The 24,754-nt window shown below is 32.5% G+C and overlaps 1 protein-coding gene across 1 annotated transcript in view; it reads right to left on the bottom strand.

Annotated features, from left to right (window-relative positions):
- side-IV (sidestep IV transmembrane protein) overlaps window positions 1-24,163 on the bottom strand; it is a 269,014-nt gene extending 244,851 nt beyond the window's left edge. Inside the window, exon 1 of the mRNA XM_076126889.1 lies at window positions 24,138-24,163. The gene's annotated coding sequence lies outside the window, so the exon portion shown is untranslated. The remainder of the gene's footprint in view (window positions 1-24,137) is intronic.
- Between the last annotated feature and the right edge of the window lie 591 nt (window positions 24,164-24,754).

Here is a 24,754-nt window from a genome sequence, read left to right as displayed (position 1 = left end):
CTTTTAATTTATTTCGGTCTATATGGCGACTAATTTTATGTAAATAATTATTATCTGATAGTTTATGATTGAATAAAAATAAAAGTTTCGCTTTTTGTATCGTTCATGCTGTGAATTTGAAATTATAATTTTTATTTTTTACAATTTAGATAAGATTAAATTGGCGGTAACATACGAGCTTTGAATTGTTTAGATTTTTTATATAATTTTTGCAATATTTAGCTATAGGCTGTTTAAAATTGTATAAATTTGCGTACATATTTTTTTATAACGATTATTATACTTTTCTGTTAGTTTTAGCAAAACTGGCCGTCACGTCGACCGAACTGTGTCATATTTATCGGCGACCTCTCGTTATTTTATGTGTAGACGAATTGTTGCCGGCGACTCTTGATTTCAAAATAATAATGTGGCCGATTTGCTGCCTTTGGAACTAAGCTACACTGAGGTCGTCAATAAGTATCAGCGATCAGTGACTTTGTTTGTTGCATAGACTCCATTATTGTTCCTATTTTTTAAACTTTATAATATGCACCGCATTTGACTAGCGAGGTGTATCCTCCAGTTTTGAAGACAGCCCAGCAGTAGGACAGTTAAAGGTTAATAAAGATGGATATTAATGTGCACCTACCGGACCTTTACTTAGATACAAGTTCGTCTATTTAAAGGCGGTTTGATAATACTATGACTACTAGGAACTACTCTCATAAATGTACCATAAGTAGCAACAAATTAACAGTAAACAATAATGGCAAAGCATTAAGAATGTCTTTGCGGTGTTTCTCCCACACAAGATGTTTTCAATTACTTTGACAACCAAATAAGTACTTAAGTATACACTTTTGTGGAAGTAAAGTGATTATGAAGCAATGTTCCAATGGTTATACTAAGATGCACACTGGTTTTACGCGCATTGAAAATCTTTAATCTAAACTAATATTATAAAGCTGAAGAGTTTGTTTGTTTGATTGTTTGTTTGTTTGTTTGTTTGTTTGTTTGTTTGAACACGCTAATCTCAGGAACTACTGGTCCGATTTGAAAAATTCTTTCAGTGTTAGATAGCCCATTTATTGAGGAAGGCTTTAGGCTATATATTATGACGCTACGACCAATAGGAGCAGAGTAACAGTAAAAAAAGTTACAAATACGGGGAAAATTCTGATCCATTCTCACTTATGTGACGCAAGCGAAGTTGCGCGGGTCAGCTAGTGTTACAATACAAAAGGTTACATACAAAACCGGACGTTTTGAACGAGTTACACTGGTCGTTGCCACGGGCAGGCAACGATTCGTAGTGCATCTTAGTATTATGAGTGCAAGCCGCGATTGGGTAAAATGCTTTTATAAACAGAAGTAAAACTTGCTTGGAAAGCTAAAGGACAGAGTATACGACTACGAGTGCGGGAAAGCTAATCATATTTAATGAACTTAGTACATAAACTACTCAATTCCAATATAACAAAGATGCCAACTAAAGTGTCTTAACCAGAACCAAAAAAAACGAAAAAAGAATGTGTGTGTTGTCTGCAATGATACGTTTATTAAATGTCCCCAAGATTAATCATTACAAGACTTCGCTTTAGAAAGTTATAAGAGTTAGAACACATAGTTTTCTATTAAAGTAGTGTTCTAACAATAGTAAAAACATCTCGTTACTAATACCTACTAATACTTTCATACAAAAGCTACTACATAACCAGTAACATATTGATCCTGCACGTCTGAGCAAGACATTACACCCGTACATTAACGGCTTATCTTCAAATCGCTTGTATTATCGCCTTGTCTGTGTACATCAATTGTGAATGTTTTATGTGTGTACATTGTTCATGATCTTAGAGTACCACTGAATATTATTATACGTGTTCGTAATTTGTTAAAAGACATCAATGTAAATATGGAACTCTATTTATTTATTTGTAAATAAGTATCTTCAATTTATGAAGGATAATAAATAAAATATTTAAACTAAACTAAAATGCCGCTAACCGGTAGTGTAAAAGAATACGTAACGCAAATCCCGAGGTCCCGGGTTCCATACCGGGTCGGGAAGAATACTGTGTATTTTCATACACGTCTGCTCAGGCAAAACTAAACAGAAAATTACTGTACAAAAATAAATACTATATGATGAAGAAAGGGGATGAGGTGCTATAGGCATCGTAGTACGTACTCATCCGATTTTCTCAAAAGATGTATTAAATTTAAATCAAAATTGTTTTGAATTCAAATATATTATGCATCTAATTAAGCAATTAACATTTTCCACAAAAATAGCAAAATGTCTAGAAGTGGTTTTGTATAGATCACAGACAGGATCTAGTTTTGATCCAGTATACTTAATTAATCGTTTCAAAAGTTTCGCGCAGAGGGATTTCCCCAAAACCAGTCTCGTTTATTGTCAACCACTTTAACTAGTTTAAACGAAAGTTTTAAATAACCGAATAACCGGCTTTATTTTATAGATTGCATTCAACCTTGTTTTAGTCACCAATTTTATTTTTAAAATTAACTTTAGTATTTAAACCGAATACATCGAATTATAACTTGAAGATAAAAATATTGCTGTTCCACACTTAATAGTCATAGCGTTATCTCATACAGCGTATATAGCGTTAAGAAAACTTTAAATAAATGAAGTATTCAACACAAAAAATAAATGTACAATTAGACTCGTAAATTCCTTTCATTCAAACTAATTCTACAGCTTTATATTTTAACGTAGATTTCAACCGAATTAAAACTAGCTTTTTATATTCATACATAGCATCAAAAGATTTTTACCGGGTTTTCCCATACGTTACCCACAAAAACAGTAACCACGAACATCGGCAAACATCAACGCGAATTCTCCAAAGATATCATCTTAAGCCTGCTATATTAAAAAACGGTATTACATAACCATTATCATAACTCGGTCCCTCGCTGTCTACCCATCTCAATGCCAAGCTATTTAAATTTCAAATTATAACATTAATACATATTGGAGAAGCTTATTTATATATTATGATGACACCTGGCCGATAATCTTAAGATATGGAGATAATTTTATTAAGTTACAAACATGTGTACACATCAATTGAGTGATGAAAATGGTGTCAGTGTATACTGCAGCTAAAGTGATATAATAAATGCGAAAGTTTGTCTGTTTGTTTGTTAAAATTTCGGAGTTAAACCACTGAACAGATTAGTGTAAAATTTTACAAAGAGACTAACATAGATTACTTCATTCTCATTGCTGTGACTTAACGCGAGTTATTGTACTCATATAAGGCGCAAGCGGATTCGCGTGGTTCAGTAAGTATCTATAGTACAAGTATGTAGGTGATACCTGTATGGGTATCACATATTTCAGTTGACAACAAGTGTACGTAAAACTAATTTTCACTTTCAGTACATTGCTGCTTAGACGTAACGTGATCATTAGTATAATTAAATCGAGAAACAATGTACAGGCATAGTGGCTATAAAATTAGAGTTGTCAACTAAGATACATAACTCCCCCGATTGATAGCTTTAAATAGTAATTTAATTTTATTAAGGGAAAATCATGTATACAAACTTCAAATTAAGTGATGAACAAATCAAACGATGCCTATTGTATCCAAAAAAGGTTTAGCATTTTTATGAGAATTCACACAATAATAGATTAAATAGTTATTGATATTGGATAACGGTATTTTAATTATATTATCGGCTCACAATAGGATTATAATAACAAAAGTCGATGAAGTAGTTTACGACATTAAATACCCTATTTTACATAAAAATAATACATTTTGGTGATCGCGGTTTTTGGTAGGAATTCATATACACAAAAGAGGCACGTTAATATATTATTTAAAAAAATATATACAAAATTATTATGACTAGCCAAGCCCTCGAACAGAGGTCCTAAAAACATAGGTATACATAATAATATATTATTATACCCTATGATTCTTCTCTATCACGTATCTCAGTTGACAACTAGTGTGCGTCAAATTGATGGTCACTATTCAGTACATTGCTGCTTGGTGTCACGTGTTAATCTCAATTATTTAAAGAAAAAAACAATGTACAGCATAGTGGATTTCAAATAGTGGTCAACTGAGATACGTGATAGCCCCATCATCACTGTGTTTATTTTTTGCTGAACAGTGTAACAATAAAACGGTTTAAGTTTACGGACACACAGTAGGATTAAAGTTAACAGTTTCATACAACTCTACCTAAACCTAAGGACATAACAGTACCTCGATTCTCTTCCACTATCGACTACCGACAACCGGCTATCTATCGAAATTTTGACATTTAGAATGTACTGCCAAAATGTTTCCTACGACACCCGTCAGAGGCGCTGATCAGATTTTCATACAAAATTTCTCGATGACAGTTCGGTTGTCGGCAGTCGATAGTAGTAGAGAATCGAGGCACAGCATTATGTAAAATAAGGATATAAATATAAGATAATTTTGCGTGTGTCAATTAAAAGCAATAACAGCTTTAAAAAACGAGATTTTTATTTCTCGTCGATCGACAAATTACCGAATAAATAAAATATGGATGATTTTGTTAAACAGTCTCGATAACGACCGTACTGCTGTTGACCTATTGGCATAGTCGTATATAACGCTTCGGTTCTTAATGTGTATAGTAATGTGTTTTAATTATAATAACTACTGTTGAGTTATTGGCTCTGATACGGTCTGGATTGCTTCATTTTTGTTATTTATTAAGTTTTTTGGCTATTAGTTTTAAATTTAGCAGCCTGTTTTGTTTTAGATAGACTTGTTTTAGTAGTAAGATGCTATTTTAACATATTCAGGATTAGCTTTATAGGTTGTTTATTTCATTAGCTTCTTTTCCTTTAAGATTTTTGGAAATGTTGGCGGTCGAAATTATTTCTATTAAAGGAATTATTTTTCTCTATTAAAGGAAATTATTATATAATAATTAAGGCTTTATCTGGCAATGAAAAAGAGCCCCTAATAGAAGATCATGATGGTAACTTTTAGTTAAAGTCATAAAAATCTAACGAAATCATCATCATCATCTATCAAATAGATAAGTCTAACCAACGTCATTCGATTTCATTATTTAATCTCAGTTTTCCAGTTTTTTTAAACGGTAAGCACATTCCTATCCATCAGTTCGACGAGTTGTTTTCTAATATTAATTTCAACGTATTAAAAGTAAAACTACTACTATAAACATTTACGTTGATATGTGAAATATATTATTACGAATTTACATATCAGCACATTAGTTAAAAATGTTTGGAGGCCAAGCTTATTATTATCGACAGTGACAGCCGAGTCATATAAATATACATAACACTCAAGAATGATTTTTTGGGTGTATTGGAACCCCTTACTCGTCAAGAGACGCTCCGATTGCGTTGCCATTATGGTCATTATGGTCTCGACCATAATGACCATAATGGCAACGATTGCCAAGCAGTGGGAAATGTCTCAGTTAAAAATTATTTATTAATTAAATTTAACACACTATTACATCACAAAATTAAGCCACGTTAAAAGCCTTCGAGCAGCTGCTGGACCAACTTTGACACTGGGTTGACCACTAACTGTACGATAAGAAGAAGGTCACAAAATTAATCCTTGCTTGGCAAAAATATTTTTTTAAACTTTGCTAGCGGCCGGAACTAGCCAAGGTAAACTAAGGACTCTGACCTAAAGACTCAAGCACTGCAGTGAGATAGTTATTTTAATTTCTGGATTTCAGGATTGATATGACAATCAATACCTTACCTCATAATAACAGACGTAATCAACTGTCTTCAGACATAGTTCAAGTGTCTGCCCGAGTTTCCCACACGTAGCAAAACTAAGTTAGAAAGAACACAAACTTGTGTAACAAATCTTACTTATTGGTTAAGACATGAACAGATTAACGCTACCTTACCAACTAATTTATCAATGTTTAGCCAAAAAGGTAGGTTGGAAGTGAAATTTATAAATGGCGATTATATATACTTTCCTATTTTTCGTGTATAAACCATAAATTATATTTTTTATAGAAGTAACTCTCTAGTATATAGATACTTCTATAAAAATATGCCTCTCTCTCTCTCTAATGAATGTTACAAGTTTACTTTAGAATTTAGTAATTGTTAATTAAAAGTAACAAATAGCATTATCAATTTAATTTCTAAAAAATATGCAATACTTCTAGCAATCAAATGAACTTTATGGCAAGTCAATGAAGTTGTCAACGGTTTAGTTGTCATAGCAGTGTCACAATAGCATGTTCTTTGAAGCTTGTCACCTGTACATTTTCATCATCATATGATTCTATTACACATTAACATATCAGTCCGAAAACGTATTGATTACCGATAAAATTTCTATTTGAATATTAATTAATTTTGAAATTTTACATACATATTAAAACGGTCCCGGATTAAAAGGCCTTACGAAGTTAGTGTCGTGTTTGATTAATTTAGTTGGATGTAGATAAAGTTGACTTTTGTGGTCTGTTTGTACTTTTCTAGTGAAAGTGTTGGGTTTTAATTAATTTATCTCTCTTATTAATAATTTTTTTTTTTATTTATAAAAGACAACTCCCGCACTAAGAATTGCTCTTGTGTCGCGGGGACTTTTACAAACAACGGACACAAAGCACAACCAGACCCGAAACAATTATTTGTGGATCGCACAAATAATTGCTCCGTGTGGGAATCGAACCCACGACCTCCCGACGCAGTAGTGTTGGCGTGGTGACCTAAACCACTGCGCCACGTGACGACTGTATATTATATGTATATTTTTTATTTTGTTCTGTTTGAATTTTAGTTTTTACATTAATTATCCCATGGTATGGTTGATATTATAATCAAATATTAAAGTAAACGACTTTTTTTTTAAGTCCCACATGTGCCATGTCTCAGGGCTTTTCTAGCTACTCATATTCCGGTACCCTTGCCCAGTGAGAAAATTATTAGTAAGTGAATATCTATTCTTTAAAATATCGAGGAGGCTAAAATATACAAAGGAATATAGTTTACCTTTAAGTTGCGAAATAATACTATAGTCGTAAAAGTAAATAAAATAAAATCAACAAAAACATTTTTAGTAATACCTTTTGTATAATACTTGAACGTATAAATACTTCTCGATTGCGCAATCTTGTGAAAATGTATGTATTTTTGCGATTTATTTCGTGTTACACTGCAATAGCGCGATTAAAGCCACACAGAAATTGTATTGTACTTTAATAAAATCTATGCAAAAACCTGTTGCATTTAAAAGGCAGAAATATACTCCGTAAAAATATAACTTCATCTATAATCCATTGTAAACACCTAGCGAATATCCCCAAGCCTCGCCTGACCTGAATCCAACTAAATCTAAAAATAAATCCAAAATATATTTCTCGAGTTCAGATGAAACATAAAATTTTTAACCCTGCACACGTTTTTCCTAACTTGAAAAATTCCCATCGGTTACGCCAACTTTAAAATTTGTGGCGCATCGATTGGGAATAAAACGAATTTTATTCCCATTAGTGCATTTTTAGTTTTAAATCTTCAACGCTCCGGTGATTCTTGGTTTCGTATCGATTGCTGGGCGAGTGCAATTTATATGATACTTTTGCCCGCGGCTGTACTGGTATGTAATGTTTTATCTTTTTCAAAGCCATTGTACTCTGTGGCGCGTTCGATAGTTGTGTATCCGACGGTTGATCATAAGGTCTCGGGTTCGATTCCTTTGTCGGGCTGTAATATGTTATTGGTATTTTCTGAGCTATATTCGAATGTGTGTCAACGAGAGTATTTTATGCACCTTTATCATGTACATATGTATGTTTGTATGTACTCGTAACTTCACATTCACTTGTCACCAATTACAATGTTAGTCTCGACCTTTGAGAAAGCTGTTGTCGTTTGATAATTGGCTGGGTTTTGGGCTTCTATTTAGAATATTCCAGCTGAAATAGGAAAACCCAATCCAACTTTGTTAAACACGTGAATTCAACCAGGGATCATCGCGACCAGAAGTCGACTACACTTACCACTCAACATTGAGAAGCAGGGTGTATTTAAGAGAAAATAAGCTTTATTATATTTCTCTTTAGAATGTTTAAGAATATGTTATCTTACTGTGTGCCTTAAGGCCAAATAAATAGGGGTACTTTGGTACAATAGGTATATTTTAATTTAGTGCGTTTTAAATGATAGAGAATAATACGGCAGTGTGAATTACTGTTTGAGTAAATATTAATAGCCTGGTTTCATATAATGATTAGTATTTAGTGACCTATTTCAGAAATGACGCGAATTAAATAGTACCGCTAAAATTCATGATATTAGGTGAATTATATGCAAGCATCGTGTTATTCACATGCGATGTGGTCTGGTCTCTGGTCTATACCTTTATCTGACAGAATTAAAGTGTATGTTGATAATTTCGCTTCCTTAGATTGTAATTACAATTATTAGATAACTTTATAGCATTTCCTTTAAATATGACTATTTGTTTTTAAAATTAGACTGTTAAGGATAGTGCATTTAAACATTTTGAACAAAACAATCAAAAATTGGTTTTTGTTTTATATGAGCCTTTTAGGACAGGGACTTTATTTCCTAGGGTATGTTTTACATTTGACTTCTTCTGTGGTTTGGAAGGTGGTATAACAGGCTACTGATTAGGTCTCATGTTCGATGCCCGGGTCGGACAAAATGCTGCCATCTTCGGGTATTATGTGTGTATATTTTTTGTAGATATGTGTTCATTTTGATAAATTAATTACAGAAATTAGTGACAAAGTTGTGTATTAATTACAATATCAATTTAACATACTGATTAACATAATTAAATCTATCAACATTCACTAAAACTAAACCGTACAATTAATTTCCTACATCATCTGCTTCAATACGAAAACATATTAATGACGTCACAAATTCTGATTTAAAATAAATAGAGAGACCGTCACGTTTTCCCAACGATAGGAAAGTACGATAAAACTAATGGGAATGAGATTACTATTGATCGAGCGTACTCAATGGACATTTTATCGAAGTTATTTTTGTATGAGATATTTTAGATATGTTCGCGTTTAAATTTACTATAAATACGTAGTTATCTTTGGAATAAATCATAGGGAAATGTTTTTAATAATACCTTTAACCTTTTGTAGTTATGAATACTTCTAGATTGCGCAATCTTGTGAAAATGTATGTATTTTTGCGATTTATTTCGTGGTACACTGCAATAGGGCGATTGTTATTTAATAAGTAATTTTGTTCCGAAATGTCTTAATTAAATATTCTTCATATTCTTAGACACCAAGTATATGATATGGAACTACTCATACTAATTCTAAATTGGCAATAGTATTATTTTTTTACTTTACTACCGCAGCCAAAAATAACTTGTGATCTTCTGAAAAACGATTTACTTATAGTACAAACATAAAAGTGATAAAAATATTTTATTTTCAAATCGGGTCGTGATAATGTACGCTTAATACAAGATGCACAACGCGTCTTATGCGTGGCAAAATTTTAAACGTAAAGATACCTGCATCAAATTATAAATAGTCGTTCATCTTAATATATACCTACTCCTAAGCAAAGATAGTAAGAAAAAAGTTAGAATGTACGTCATAATCTACAGAACAGATTATGAATGAAAGTAACCCAAATACAACTAAACTTCGAATGAGCAGTGTTCCAATTGTAACAGTAGATAACAATTTGTTGCTACAGTTAGTATAGCATGAATAATTTGCATATCGTGAACATGGCGTGTTATTCGTGTATTTGTCACGGTTACACTATTTGGCACTTGTCTCCAGTTCCCACGAGCAACGTGTGAATCAACTCGATAAAACGATTTGTGTTCTACGGTTGTTTCCAGTGGATTTTAATATGACTTTTTGTTAAACTACATAAAAAGAAATGATAAAATGTGTGCCAACAGAGTACAAAATTTATTTGTAACACTTTAACAGTTAAATTGTTGAACTTGATACGTTTGAAGAAATTTGCTATGAATTGTTGTACTGTACCACAATTCTTTATCACTATGTATCAACTACCGACAACCGGCTAGCTATCGAAAAAAAGGAAGAATGTCAATTCACCGTCTCTAGCGGGCGTCGTAGAAACTATTTTGGCAGTACATTTTACATGTCAAACTCTCGATACTCTATGGTTACAATTGTAGAGAATTCAAATAGCTTGTTTCTGTAGCGCAGTTCTGTACAGTCGGTACTGTCAAGTATCGAAAGTTTGGCATTTAGAATGTACTGCCAAAATAATTCCTTCGACGCCCGTTATAGGCGCTGATCAGATATTCATACAAAATTTCTGAATGACAAGTCGGTTGTCGGTTGTCGGTGGTCGGTAGTAGTAGAGAATCGAGCTACATAGTACGCAATCTGTGTGTAACGTTCTTACAGTTCAATTGTTAAACTTGGTTCGTTTGAAGAAATATCGTTCCCATAATCGTAATCGGTCCCTTAGGTTGATATATACTTATTTACTCATGAATTAAAGGTGGCGGTTTACAAGTGAGACCGAGACAGGAAACCCAGACTATGACCGGAGGCTGCGACCGTCACTAAACTTAAGATCTGTCTCTTGCCCCGGTCTTGCTTGCTAAATGTTTCATTTTCGTTACCTGTCTCTGCCATGGCGCGAAACGCCTTGAGGAAGTATAACGACTCAAACTTGAATTATCCCGTATTACATAGAATTTGAAACCATACAATGTTTATATTGAATGTTGAAGCATTTCTGCTTAACCCTTCAGGGAAACATTGACAAGGTATTATGCGTTGTTATACAATATTCAAAAACTGCCTACAGGCACAAGCCAGAGGCACTCCACAGCTTTTAAGGAGCCATGTTTCTACGGCTCCTTTTGACAAACATCCTTAGAAACTTTCACCGTCTCATCTAACAATAATCCCATTAAAAGTTCCGCAACAAATAAAAACTGTACAGCAACCCAGAAAATTGATACCGTCGGCAACTCAAGAAGAATTTCAAATTTCGACTCAAGTAACATCAAAAACAAAAGGTTTGAAAACAGCCGAGCTACTGAATATTTGAGCGGTCCAACCGCATCGAACTTGAGCAGGCGAGTAACCAAGTACTAATGATAAATTCAAATCTCGATCCCCTAGAGAACAAGGCAATCAGACGTCGAACAAAGGTTACAGCGCCGCCGGCACAACTTCTAGTACAAAGTTCGCGAAAAGAGCGAACGGTGTGACTTTGCAGCGGCGTTCGTTTTCATGTTTATTGAATTTTTGTTGCGCCGTTTAGATGATGATGAAGGTTTAGGGTTCGTGCAAACTGAGTTTACTTCGCGGCTCGTAAAACCGCGCTTACTTATGATTTCAGAGAATCGAATGACCTTTTCTTCCCACGCGTTTAAAGGCGAATAAAAGATTCATAGCGGTTTGAAACGAGATACATAGCAATGAAAATTGAGAAAAGAATGCTTGAATGGCTCGGTTACGTGGAAAAGATGAATGAATGGTGGTTTCCTGGGGACATTTTACTTTATAGAGTACACAGAATTGTAAAATGATGGTATTGATTTTGTAAATGAGAATTATTTTGGGTTCTTTTACTTCCTTTTATCTTATTCTTGGTATCATATATTATCTATACTGTTCAATTCAGCTTTCTGTGTTTCTTTTAAAGTAAAAATCTGAGTTATTATATCAAAGCCCGGTATGTTCTTGTCAATAAAAATATCACACAAAATATCAAGTGAAAAGTACAAGAATTGAACTTTCAAAATCCAGAACTTTTTACTAAGCCTCGAAAATTATAATAATATTCAAGAAGATTTTATTTCTTCCAAAAAAGACATAGTTTGTGACACTTTTCCTGTTTATATTTTCTTTTGAATATCGTGAAATCCGATTAAAGTAGGCCTACTATCTGTATTGCCGGGAGCGAGAACATCTCAATTTGTCACTATTTGCTGAACTTGTACAAAAAAACGATGTACGTATTTTTTACTTTTGGAATATTCTGCTTCGGTCTCGTCAATTTGTTTTACTGATTCTCGTAGATTTTTTCCAAGTTGTATTGTTGTTTTATTGTTTGGGGTGTGAAGGCATTTGTAAAGTTTTTGGGAAAGAAGATTTAAATAAAATTGACACAAAATCAATAGTGCGATTCTAAGTTGTCATTGTTTTCATCGCCGATTAAAGGCGTGGGTTTGTGGTTTAGGCTTTGAATATATTTTCCTTGAATGTTTAAACATTAGGGGTAAATTTTATCTAAAGCCGAGCTAGCTATCTAGTCTTCATCCAATTTTTGTAATAGTATCATAATTATTGTTAGGTGTGTGACTATATACAAATTTAGCATTAATACTGAAACTTCACATTAATTCGGGGGACACATTAAACTTGGTAAAAAAAAAATGCTAATGCACACGACTCTGCGTGCGTAGTAAAATGAATGACTTTCTCTGGGATATTATTAAAACCCCAATTGATTTAGGCAAAAGACAAGCAAACAAACAAACAAACACATTTAGTAATATCCTTCAGAAAATAATTCCAGTCATGATTCAGAGTGAGACATGAAACAGTATTTCCTCGGGAATACTCTAGAGATCTATCTTGAAGTAGGAAGCTTGTTTGGAAAATACCATGATTATATTAACTTTGTACGTGACGGATGTGTCACGGTGTATTGTATGATGGGATTAATATTAAGACTGGTTTATGAAATACGGAATGTTTTGAGAAATATAATTTTTGGAGATAATTTTATGACGGTACAAGTCTTTTGTATGCCTTGAAGTGTTGACAGGTTTATATAATATACTAAATTCTCATTTTTACAAAGTTAATCATAAAGAAATAAGAGTCTTGCCACCATAATAACTGTCTACTACTTTCAGTATGTGTTAGAAGTAATTTAAAGAGCGCACTAATAATTTTGTCGAAAAGAATCGAACCTAAGATCGTGTCATACGCAATCGCTAATACACCATATTTGGCTAAGTTATCCTCATGTTCCGATTCAAGATTATTTCGTAACACAAGAATTGTCTAACACATAAAGATAATCTAAGGTCAACGACCTTTGAACCCAACACTTCGACAATCACTCGATCTATCACAATAACTAACAACTAACTAATCAAGCAATTGACACAAATCTTTTATTATTTTCGCCAACATATTTGCAAAGCACAACTAATATCCCACCCAAGTTTAAAACGTAATTTATAATTAAAAACCCATTTTTCGTCGTTAATAATCAAGTTTCTTTACTTTTTTTAGAAACCCTGCTGTTCTAGAAAGCATTGTTCTCTCAGCGGGTATCCTGGCCGGTACAATGACACCACAGAATAAAAAATACAGATAGATTAGTACCAGCTTTGGTGGTCCAGTGAAAGCATGACCGATGACCATTCTATCGCAAGTACTATACTTTTTCTAAATATTGACGTCCTTATTCTTCATGTAGTGAAAAGAGTAGCCAGGAGTGCCTTACCAACTCTTCTCATTGGTTCTACCCTCCGAACTGGCGGTAAATACCCTTACTGTATATTTGACTATCATAAAGTATCAATATTTGACGGAAATATAAAAAAATATATGATTTTGCTTTTTGGAATAATTATAAATGTTCACTTGTACCAATCCACTAGCTATATCTTGCAGTTGCATTTTTATCAATAGTGACTACAACGCTTCAATGGATTATTAAACATTTAACTTGAGTGAGCATAAATATTCCTACCTCATAAGAAATAATTTTATAAAAAAGACACGTGTAGTTCTAAAACTATATTCAGAGGTAAACACAATTAACAACACAAGAAAGAACATTCTTCGCTTTATTGTTCTCCACATCAAATAATTAATTAGTATAGACATCTTCCTCACTAACTATTATGTAACTATACATCTGTATCAACTCATTCTGTGATTACTCCATGTTGAACATCACCCGTGGTTGTAAGTACGTTAGATGCTAGTGATTCGTAATTAGACACTGTTTAATGTGATCGGTGATTGTTGTAAGCTGATTGGAAACACCTGCCTGTTATATGAGATGTTTAAAGTATAGAATTTGATGTTTTGTTTGTTAATGAGATGAAATGCTTTTCTTAAATTATACAACAGTGTCACATGTGATCCTATCGTAAAGGTTATCGTTACCCTTCTTTGACTGTGTCGGACTGTGATGGAAGTCATATCTGTTAGATTTTCATGTAAAACATTACATTGATTGATTTCTCTAAAAACAATTAAAGGTTGGAGAGTTAAGAGAACCTTACATACTATATGTGCATACTACAATACATACATAATTAATGTAAGGTTTTTAGTTCATTGTAAAAATAAATACGAATGAATTTTCAAATATTATACATGTTACAAATGTTTTTACATTTGTCTCTGATGACTATTGATCAAGTAAATACAAAAACATACTATTAAACTGAAACAGGATCCTATAGAAGAAACTCCAATAACAATTAGTCTGAACCTAGAACCAAACGAGTTACCCAATCGCAAATTCTACACCACATAGACAATTTATACTCACAATCTTGCACATTAAGGAAAGAACCATTCACTAAGTAATAAAAATTCGCCAAATCGTGTCGGAGATTCCGTTTAGATTACAAGTTTTGTGTACAGTCACGAGCAAAAATATATAGACTCTACCAAATTTTCAATCGTTAATTTTTGTATGTAAATATCAATTAAATTATTGCTATAAATCATCAATAAATACAAAGTGATCATAAAATAACTTTGAAGTCAACATACAGCAATAATTTATTAATTATTTTTAAACTTTCGCGTTGCATGATTAATTTTCAGGTCGTTCGTTCCCTTGCTTTCACGTTAGGCATTTCAAGGTAAAATGCGTGTTGACGTTAATTCTTGTATTGTACATTAATTTTACAATTTTCGTTAATATAAAAATACTGTTGAAAATGTGTCTATGTATTATATTTTTGACGTTGTCTGTACTAGGCAGTAGAAAGAATGTCAACAGGTTCGAATCCGATAAGGGAGCGGATTGACGCTATTTATCAGTCGCGCTACTGATCTAGAGTGTGATAAAGCTGATTTAAGCATAGCTTGTTGCTAAAATAAAGAATATTTCGACTCATTAATAAAAAAAACAGGTATTTTAAAAGCCCAATATAAGCATTTGACTCCCACGCAAGTGATAGAGGATTAAAACTTCATAGACTTAAATTTTAATTAAATATTGCATGCCTGACTGATATCTAAACACATTGGGGAAGAATGAAAAGTCTCCAACTAAATCAAACAGAATGGGAAACAAAAGGCCCCTGAACCCATTCTCCTCTATTACCCACCAATGGTGAAGAAATCCGGGATTGATGTTGATTATAACTACATTTAATCATTAATATGATTTGCGGGTTGAAAAGCGTGGAATAGAAAAAGTGAGACGTAAAACACATACGTATGTCAAATCAGAACCTTTTTAATATGGTTAAAACTAAGAAATTTTCGAGGAAAATACGATTGTAACTAAGCAGGTTCCGATCGTAATTTCCAGTGAAGATGTGCTAAGAGAAATATCGCTGTAATAATTTCGATTCCCTCTCATCCATTTCGCGCTGGTAGAAATGGTCTTTTATAGTAAAAAATACTATTATATTTTAGCTAACGTGTTACAAAATCTAGACATGAAAGAGCAGCTTAGGATTTTGTATTTTTTTACTAACATATCTAAACTCTAATAAAAACCTATTTTCCGGTATATACAATGTGACTTCCATGTAGTAAAGACGAATCAATTGCCTTAAGACATAGGATGTGTCTACAAACTACGGACTGCTCTTGAGATTAAGATATTACAACAAACATTAGTAAAAATTTAAAAACAATTCTTAAGTCAGGATTTGATTTCTGATCCTGATTGAGGATCCTGGCATACAGAGGCAGAGGCTTGTTATTTTTAAAACCAAAGCAATAATTTCATAGTCATAAAACAATTTGATACAAAATCTACCATATTATAATATCCACAGTTTATACTTCCTGTTTGACCTACTATATTAAAATACTCATTCGCTTTTCTAATACAATCTACTAACCAATATAAAGTTAATAGTATTATCTTGGTATAAAATTAGCATAATCCTATCTTTGACACAAATGTCGAATATAATAAAATAGATAAGAAATAAACGGTATTATCTTGTTAATTGTTTTAATAACGTGTGATGGGGTGAATTATTTATTTAAATAGATTTAAAACTGGAGAAAAGTCATTATACTTCCTTAAAAACCTTTGGTATGCTTTTTGTAAAGTTTAAATATTAGGTTGGGGAAAAAGTATTACAAGTTCATACATACTATAATGCGAAAAGACTTTTTCCCCGTCCTGATATATCAAAATATGAAGACTTTATTTTTGTGATTTATATTGTTTTTTCAATGTTGATGGTTCGATTTTGAGTCTTCTTTACGGGAGAAGAGAAATGCTTTACTTATGACTTTGTAAATATTTAGACCCTTAATGAAAGAACTGTTGAGATATGCCAGTTATCGCCACATCGCTTTCCTTCATCGGATGAAGAAAAGCATTGTGGCAAAAGAGTTATTGTAATCAATGAAACACATATCTTCATAAAAACTTACCCGTATATTTTGAGCTACTACAATAAAATGTGTAAATATTATTTTTTCCATAATAATAGCCCAATATAACGACGTTCTGTTATTTTACTAGTAATCAATATCTTTTCGACGTTTGCTGTTATAAAAATAAAAATATTCGAAATCAATTCCCAAAAGCAAGCAATCAAATATAGATATCTTTATTAGACTAACAAAAAGCACTTTGATAAGTCAACAACGGGGAGGCTTGTTTTTAAGATATATCTTTGTGATGAAATATATAAACGGAAGCAATAAAAATATATTATTTAGAATATAATTTTTCATCAGTTTTGCGGTTGAAGTTATAGTTAATTGGCTGTCAAAAGAATCACATTTATGTTACAAGTATTCGAAAGGTCATGGGCTTGGTTTCCGGTCGGTAACATTTTTTTACGTCAGGTGTCTATTGAAAAAAAGGAGTCAAGAGTAATGTTAGGAGTTTAAAGTAAGCCTTTTATTTTGCGCTAGTCAATTGTAAATTTTACCCCGTTTTAAAATATTCTTTAAAATATTGCTGAAGCTTGAATACAACATTTAATTTTGATGCCTTTTAGTCTTTCACTGTGCTAATAGAAATAACTGTTACTTGGTTATAAAATCTCATATTATTATCATATCACTTTATTTTTAAGAATAGGTCCAGCCTAACTTTCTCATTAAGTAGGCTATGGTATTTTTTTAATTCTGCGTAAGCCTCCTCCTACACGGCAAAATATTCCTTACTTTCCAAATCCTTATCGACTTAATACAATATTTCCTATGACCCTTGAAACTTGACCAACACCATAAGTCACATAAAAATTCAGTACACGAATACATAATTAATTGATTTAGTAACCGGCCGTTATAAATTAATAATAATATAATTTGTGTTAATGAATATCTTAGATCTTGTTTCTTACTTATTAACGATTTTATATCAAAATTTAAATTGTCAGGGACGTATTGTGACATGGTTAAGTGAATTAAGTTCTACTGTGAGACAGAGACCGCGATTAACACGTTAACTGCCAAGATAAAAAAATACAAAATTTTATGACGTCATTTTTTTATTTTTCTGAAATGTAACATATTGACATAAATTACGATAATTGATCATGTCGTATTAATTTCCATGATTATTTATGTAAGATTTAGGTAAAAATAAATTTGTCAGGCATATGTGACTGACAAAGCCCAAACGGTATAAAATATACCTATTGCGCCATGTCAGGCATTTTGTCAGGCATTGTCATGAAACAAGTAATAATATTGCGGCCGCGCGTATTTTGCATTTGCGCGGGAAAACTTTTCGTTCACTGCGGGCTGCGATCGGTTGACTGTAAGTACCTAAATAGTTCGCTCCTTGCACGTTGCAACCTGTCGGGGGTCTCTAGCATGCAGTAAATGCATTTTTTTAGTCGTTGCTAAATAGTTGTCGAAGTAGGCGCGTAAATTTATTGCTCTCAGATAAAGTTATTTATGTGACGATTACTATTACTAATAATGTCGATTATTGATAATATGGATGATTTTGAACTATCGTTACTTGATCTACAAGTTATTGACGAACTGGAAAAGCAAAATTTGACTCAAAGTAAAAAAAAAATAAAAAAAAATCAAATGTAAAAAAATCTCGTAAATATTGCTCGAGGTGTTATAAGATTAATGTAGAAACAGTGGATAAAAATCATGCGAGAAGGAAAACGAAGCAAGTAAATACCTATTGTCCAAATTGTCCCAATGAACCACATTATTGTCTAAAATGTTTCAATGAAGAACATAAAAAAATTTAAAATTTTGTTTTTCTTCTAATACTATTTATTTTATTTTATTTCTAATTCTCTCAGCGGTAACGCCGATAGTAATGTTATTATTTCGCCAAATAAAAAGCATTTGCAAAATTTCATAGTGTCGTATTTTATTTTTCCTATTTAATTTTCGTTCCAATCATGAAAATGGTGGGCCAAGCTGCACATAGTTTCTCTGGGGCCTTGTCAGTCAATTACCGTAAAGAAAAATGCGATAAACGTGCCAGACGGCTCCTTGGGTTGATTTGAAATATATGCATCTGCGTCAGTCCCCCGTGTCTGACATGGCCCTAACAGATACTAGGTGCGTCAGGTACCGGTGCCTGACGTGGCAGTTAACGTGTTAAATGTTTAATTCGTACAAGATGGACAGCTTAACAAGAGTTTCATAGTTGTTCGGGAGATTCACATAGGCCACTTGTATATGTTACAGTGCAGTTATTAAAGCAGTCTTATTGCCAAAGGTTAAGATCCAGCAATTGGCAAAAAGGCACTCACTCTCTTCTATTTCTCTGATAACTTACAAGTCTTTAGAAGCTCTGCGAAACGCGGGAGTCAGTGGACCTAAACTACAATAATAGTAGTAGACTAAATATTTTGCCCGAAAAAGTTTATCTCGAATCAAACACCGCAACTTTATAGATGCTATCGATGCGCCACAAAGACATTGAAACAGCAATACAAATTCTTAATAGTGCTATCCTTTTCCCACAGCGGATATTAGATTGTTTTAATATGTCAGAGTTCGGTCCCAGGTCGTCAACCGGACTCGTTCGGCCTTCGACAACCTTGAATAATTTCGTAGAAAAATATAATAAATAAAAAATATAATACACGTGATCTTCTGATAAATTTAATGGGGAACTTTACTGAATCATTAATTTTATAACGCAATTGACAGTGTTAAGGTGAATTGAACTAAACCACTGATGGGTAGTAGTAGATATTTTATAAATAACGTACTAGCTTTTACCCGCGCCTTCGTCCGCCACCTGAATTTTCCTATGGGAATGCGTCATTTTCCCGGGCTAAAAAGCAACCTATGTCCTTTCTCGGGTATTAAAATATCTCCATACCAAATTTCATGCTAATTGGTTCAGTAGTTTAGGTGTCATTGAGTAACAGGCAGATAGACAGACAGAGTTACTTTCGCATTTATAATATTAGTATGGATTTTAGTTGGCTGAGAAAAGATTTCTTCCAAGAATAGGTGAAGAGCTAGTCCATGTTAATAATAAAGTCTACCATGCTGAAGAAGAGCGGTGGGTTTCTAGTACTGTTCAAAGAATTCTCATACAAGAAAGGTCTTATCGCAATATTTCCGTTTACTGTTATAGCATGTGAGATTACAGTAATTATTTGACTTTGTGTAATTGATTGGTGATGTAAGCTAAGAAAACTCAACCATTTACGTAGAAGGTGACTGCTAGTATTACTGACTGTGTCGAATAAAAATTATAAGATAAATTATTTCTTCAGTAGTAAATTTAAACAATCTAGAAAAAACATCGATAGAGATAAATCTTGATTACTATAAAATAAAATAAACTGGTAATAAAAGGAATAACAGCATGTAAACAACTATCGAAGACATGATTTAAAACTACTACATTATGTATTTTATTTTTATATATTCGATAGAAATAAAACTCTGTTGAACTATTGAGACATTAACGGCTAAATTACAAAACAAAAATAAATTTATCGGTTTATATTTTTAATAGCATATGATAGAGGCCAGTGCATACTATAATTCTTATACTGAGATTTTGAGATCATTTTTTTAAACTGCAAGGAGTCTTTTGTAGTTTGTAAGTGTGGTCGTATTGAAACGTAAATTGGCTTGCCTCATGTTATACGGAAAAGTGGCAATTTTTTATCAAAATGCAGGTACTGGGCAAGTTTCATTTATCCTGTATTCTTCCATTGTTCAAAGTAAATAGTCCTGAAAAAGCTTAGGATACTTGGTAAAAGTCTAGACGAGCAGCTAAAAGCAACTTTTATAATTTCGAAAACTATGATACATTGTGAGGCTGACTCCTTGAAACCAGCGCGCCTGTAACCTGAGCAAAAACATCAGGTATAGTTTCTATTGTATGACTAATAAATATAAGTAACTTGTTTGCACAGAAAAAAAAACCTCAAGGAAGACTAAAACAATATTCAAGCTCATATTCTTTCCATGATACATTTAAAAATAATTACTTAACACAATTAATCATATCAACACTCAAAATGTCTACGCAATGTAATCAAATGTACAAACAAAACAAAATAAAAAGCGTTTAACTGAGGCGACTAATTTAAATAATGAAAATTGTCAAGCGTAATTACTGCCGACACGGTTCATGAGTTGCTGTGAAGTTTATTTTTGTTAAGGCGTGGTATAAAATTCCCATTTTCCTAAAAAGGTCGTTTTCAAATTCAATGTTTAATTAGCCTAGAGGCAATTTTTTCATCATAAAAATATGTACAGAAGAAAAGTAAGTATGTGATTGTCGTAGCAAGTAGTGTTCGTTGGTGCCTACCTGTCTGATAAAAAGGCGATGATTTTATCATTTAAGATTCATATAAGCGAGGATCAACTAAATATTTTTGGTCTAATTATGATGGTATTTGAATAACTGTTCACGAGGTTTCGAATTCGTTTCTCAGGTCTGGAAGAGTTTGTCTTTATTTTTTATTTTAATGCAATATTAATGACTGAAGGTATCTGAAAACAAGTATTTTAATAAGAAATAGACCTTTGGAAAATACAGATACTATATTTCTACTAAGTTGTAACAACTAGTTGCAATTCTACAATAGGAATTTCCAGAAATGAATCAATTATAACAATAATTATGTATTATTAATTTGTTAGTAGTTTTATCACTTCAAATGAACTGGTTTAAAGAGATCTACGTTCCATGTAATTCAGAATTCTGTAAGTCGTGAAAATTATTTCTATGAATCCACCTGATTTGTGTAAATATGTTTATTTTTAGTATTCAATGCTCGAAAGCCTTCTAGGAATTACGGGTATAGATATCGTTATTTGAGCTACTCTTCTAAAAAGCTAATGTAAATATCTTACTAAAATGAGAATTGGTTTAACTTGATCCAATATTATATTTTTGTATCATACTTGGAATATAATACGAACAAATATTCTTTGTTTATAAAGTAGTTATATAAGAGCAAAATGATTTACTTAAACGTAAGTGTGATATTTGGGTACCTCACGAGCTCACTGAAAGAAACCTAATGAACCCTGTACTCATTTGTGATTCTTAAATCGAAAGAGATTTTATTACAAGTTCATACATGCTATAATGCGAAAAGACTTTTTACACGACCTAATATTTGCTATTAATATAACGGAAGTCTCAAAACACAAATGTAATGTTAAGTTGTTGAATTATTTTCTCGTTGGCATCTAAAGAATATTTGTTTACGAGCCTTTCGGACCAAAGGTCGTTTCCCAATCGATTGCGCGAGGATTATGAGCGTCCATCCTTTGACCTTCGTAAGGGAATCTTGGAAAAATATAGACGTAATTTTTTCCCGAAAGTTGGGAATTTGTTGAACATTTTTTAGGGAAATCTTAAGATGTTATAGTTTATGTGATTGAATTAAAGTAAATACGTGTTGAAATTAAATAAAAAGCAGCGAATTAAGAAACAGAAAGATAGCTATTATCAATAACTATGACTTTATGTTTTTGGAGAAACTGAACACTTTGGTGATTCAAACAAGTCGATATATTAATTTGATTAATTAAATTATAGACCCAGACGAAAATGATCGACTTCGATGAAGAAACAATCAAGAATAAAAGTCAACTCTACCCAAATACTTAATTTGAAATACCTTATTCGTGTTGTATTTCAAATAAATGACTAAAAGCTAGTTAATTATAGCATATTTCGGCCACAAAGACTTCTAAATGTAGTACGGAAATAAGCTTCACTCTCAAAATATATCGAGATATTCCAAAAACGACGAACAATGGAGGCGCCCATCAGAAAATTGTAGAATAAATCTTGTTCCATGCTTCATCAATTAAAAGCCTTATCAAATGCGCTCTGAAAACGGGGAGATAGCTTTTGGGTATTAGTTTGCGTCTAGAAATATGGTATCGTCATGGTTAATTTATTTTGCTGGTAAAATTTAGTTCCTTTGACGTCGATGGCGATTTAAGGGTTAATTAAAGTATGCTGTAGCGCAATTCTCTAGAATCAGTACTTTCGGGTATCAAAATTTTGACATTTAAAATGTAGTGCCAAAATAGTCCCTACGACGCCTGTTAGAGGTGCTGATCAGGTTTCCATACAAATTTCTCGATAACTAGCCGGTTCTTAGGTCGATAGTGGTAGAGAATCAAGGTACTGATTGTAGGTGTAGCTTAATATATAAAGCATGACATTTTGTTCCAAACGAATCAGTAGTTAGTGACATAAAGCAATTGAAACAAACAAAGCAATAACAAGCTGCAAACATTACTAACACTCTGACCTGGTAATGTTCTCAAATTATTCATATTGTTACTTATGGTCTTATTTCACACTAAATTGTTAGGGATTTCATAGTATATGACAATGGAAAACATACTATTGGAAATTCATGCGAAACAACGCAATTTATTATAATTATTACTATGTTAATTTTGAGCAAAACCTGGTATTAATAAAATCATTGTTGTAGAACACTTTGTTCCAACATAATATAAACGTAGCCATTTTCGGTAATGTAATTTTCATCGACCTATTTTAAGCCTAGGTCACGAAAAACAGCAAATAACTTTAGGCATTCGAATTACCTGCCACCCACAAAGAAAAAACAACTTTCACGAAAGAGACTAAAAAACAATCGGAATTTTCCAATAAAGTAATAAAACATTGTGACTAATCAATTCTTCAGTCATCACAGAACTCCCTTAGGAGCCAAAGTTAATTTTGCAGTTGAAAAAAATAGTACAATTATTTACAACCTTATTACAAAAGAGATAAGTTCTAATTTTAAGCTTTGTTTACTGGAGTAATGTAACGGGACTGTAAAATGTAAGATTGCCGTTAACTATCGAATTCGCGTAGCCGATCGAGGGTACGATTCCATTCAATTCATTCATTCGAATGGTTGACCGACGAAGCGGATGAGCGGGACCACCTGAACTAATTTCTATTACTTGCTTCGGTCGCTCGAATGTATTGGTTAAAAAAGGTATTATAAGGTTTTGAGATACTTTTTGTAGGTCTCGTTTTATTTTCAGTCGAAAGTAGCCGGATTTTGTGAAGAATTTAATTATCTTTTCCACGTGTATTGGATTTGAAATTAAAATGTGTTTGTGTGAATCTAATACGGATTATTATTTGTAAAAAACATTCTGTTCATAACAACGGAATTACCGTTGTAAAATATTATAATTTAATTTATAAGATTGTTATAGAGGCTTGACTATAATCAACGAAAACCATTATACATTGAAATTTCGTTTGTTTCTTACTATAAATGTATCTGTTGTAAAATGTCGATCTAAGTAAAGAGCAAGAAATAAAGGCACTGCTTATCCGATACTTCCTACTACATAAGGAGTAATCTTATCAAAATAGTACTTATACACAATAGCAGCCAATGAACACCTTCAATATATTGCAAAATAAAGTAGGCCCCGGCTATTTCAAAATCATGTACAAATTACTGTTCAGTTGTACTTACATCCTCCGATTCCCGTACAATTTCTGTAACAAAAATGGTTTGAAATTAGTTTTTACATAATCATGCTTCAATTTAACTAGACAATTAGTAAAATCCTTACCAAAAATATTACTGTCAAAACAAGTTCAAATTAATGCCAACTATTAATATTGCCTTTTGAAAATTAATAGCTTAATGCAGCCAAGATATCTAGCAAAGTTCTCATCAACGAGAAGTAATATTAGCTCATCATCCCACTAATTGACCTTATCAATAAATAAGTAGGTTTTCAAAAACCAAATTACGGTACCTGTCAAAATTGTCAATATTTTCTAATCAAAGTAATTATTATAATCGTCTTCGCCCAGTCACGAATGGAATTATTTATTCTCATACTAACAGGTGTGTTGATCTCGTAAATTAGTAATATATTTTAATATCGAGAGATTGTTAATTAATATGTGTCGCATACTAATAAATTTGTATGCAGATGACAGCTGAAGACATAAAAAAGAAATTAAATTAGTTTTATGAGTGCATGCTGGCAGAGTGAAGCGAACTTTCGTAAAATTAAGGTGTTAGTATAGTTTGATAAAGATATCAAGCTCAGAAGAAGATTTACTAATCAAGGAAGTAGA

The sequence above is a fragment of the Anticarsia gemmatalis genome, chromosome 19 (genome assembly GCF_050436995.1).
Source record: "Anticarsia gemmatalis isolate Benzon Research Colony breed Stoneville strain chromosome 19, ilAntGemm2 primary, whole genome shotgun sequence".
Lineage (NCBI taxonomy): Eukaryota > Metazoa > Arthropoda > Insecta > Lepidoptera > Erebidae > Anticarsia > Anticarsia gemmatalis.
The sequence above is the reverse complement of the archived record's forward strand: the minus strand, read 5'-3'. Positions and strand labels throughout refer to the sequence as shown.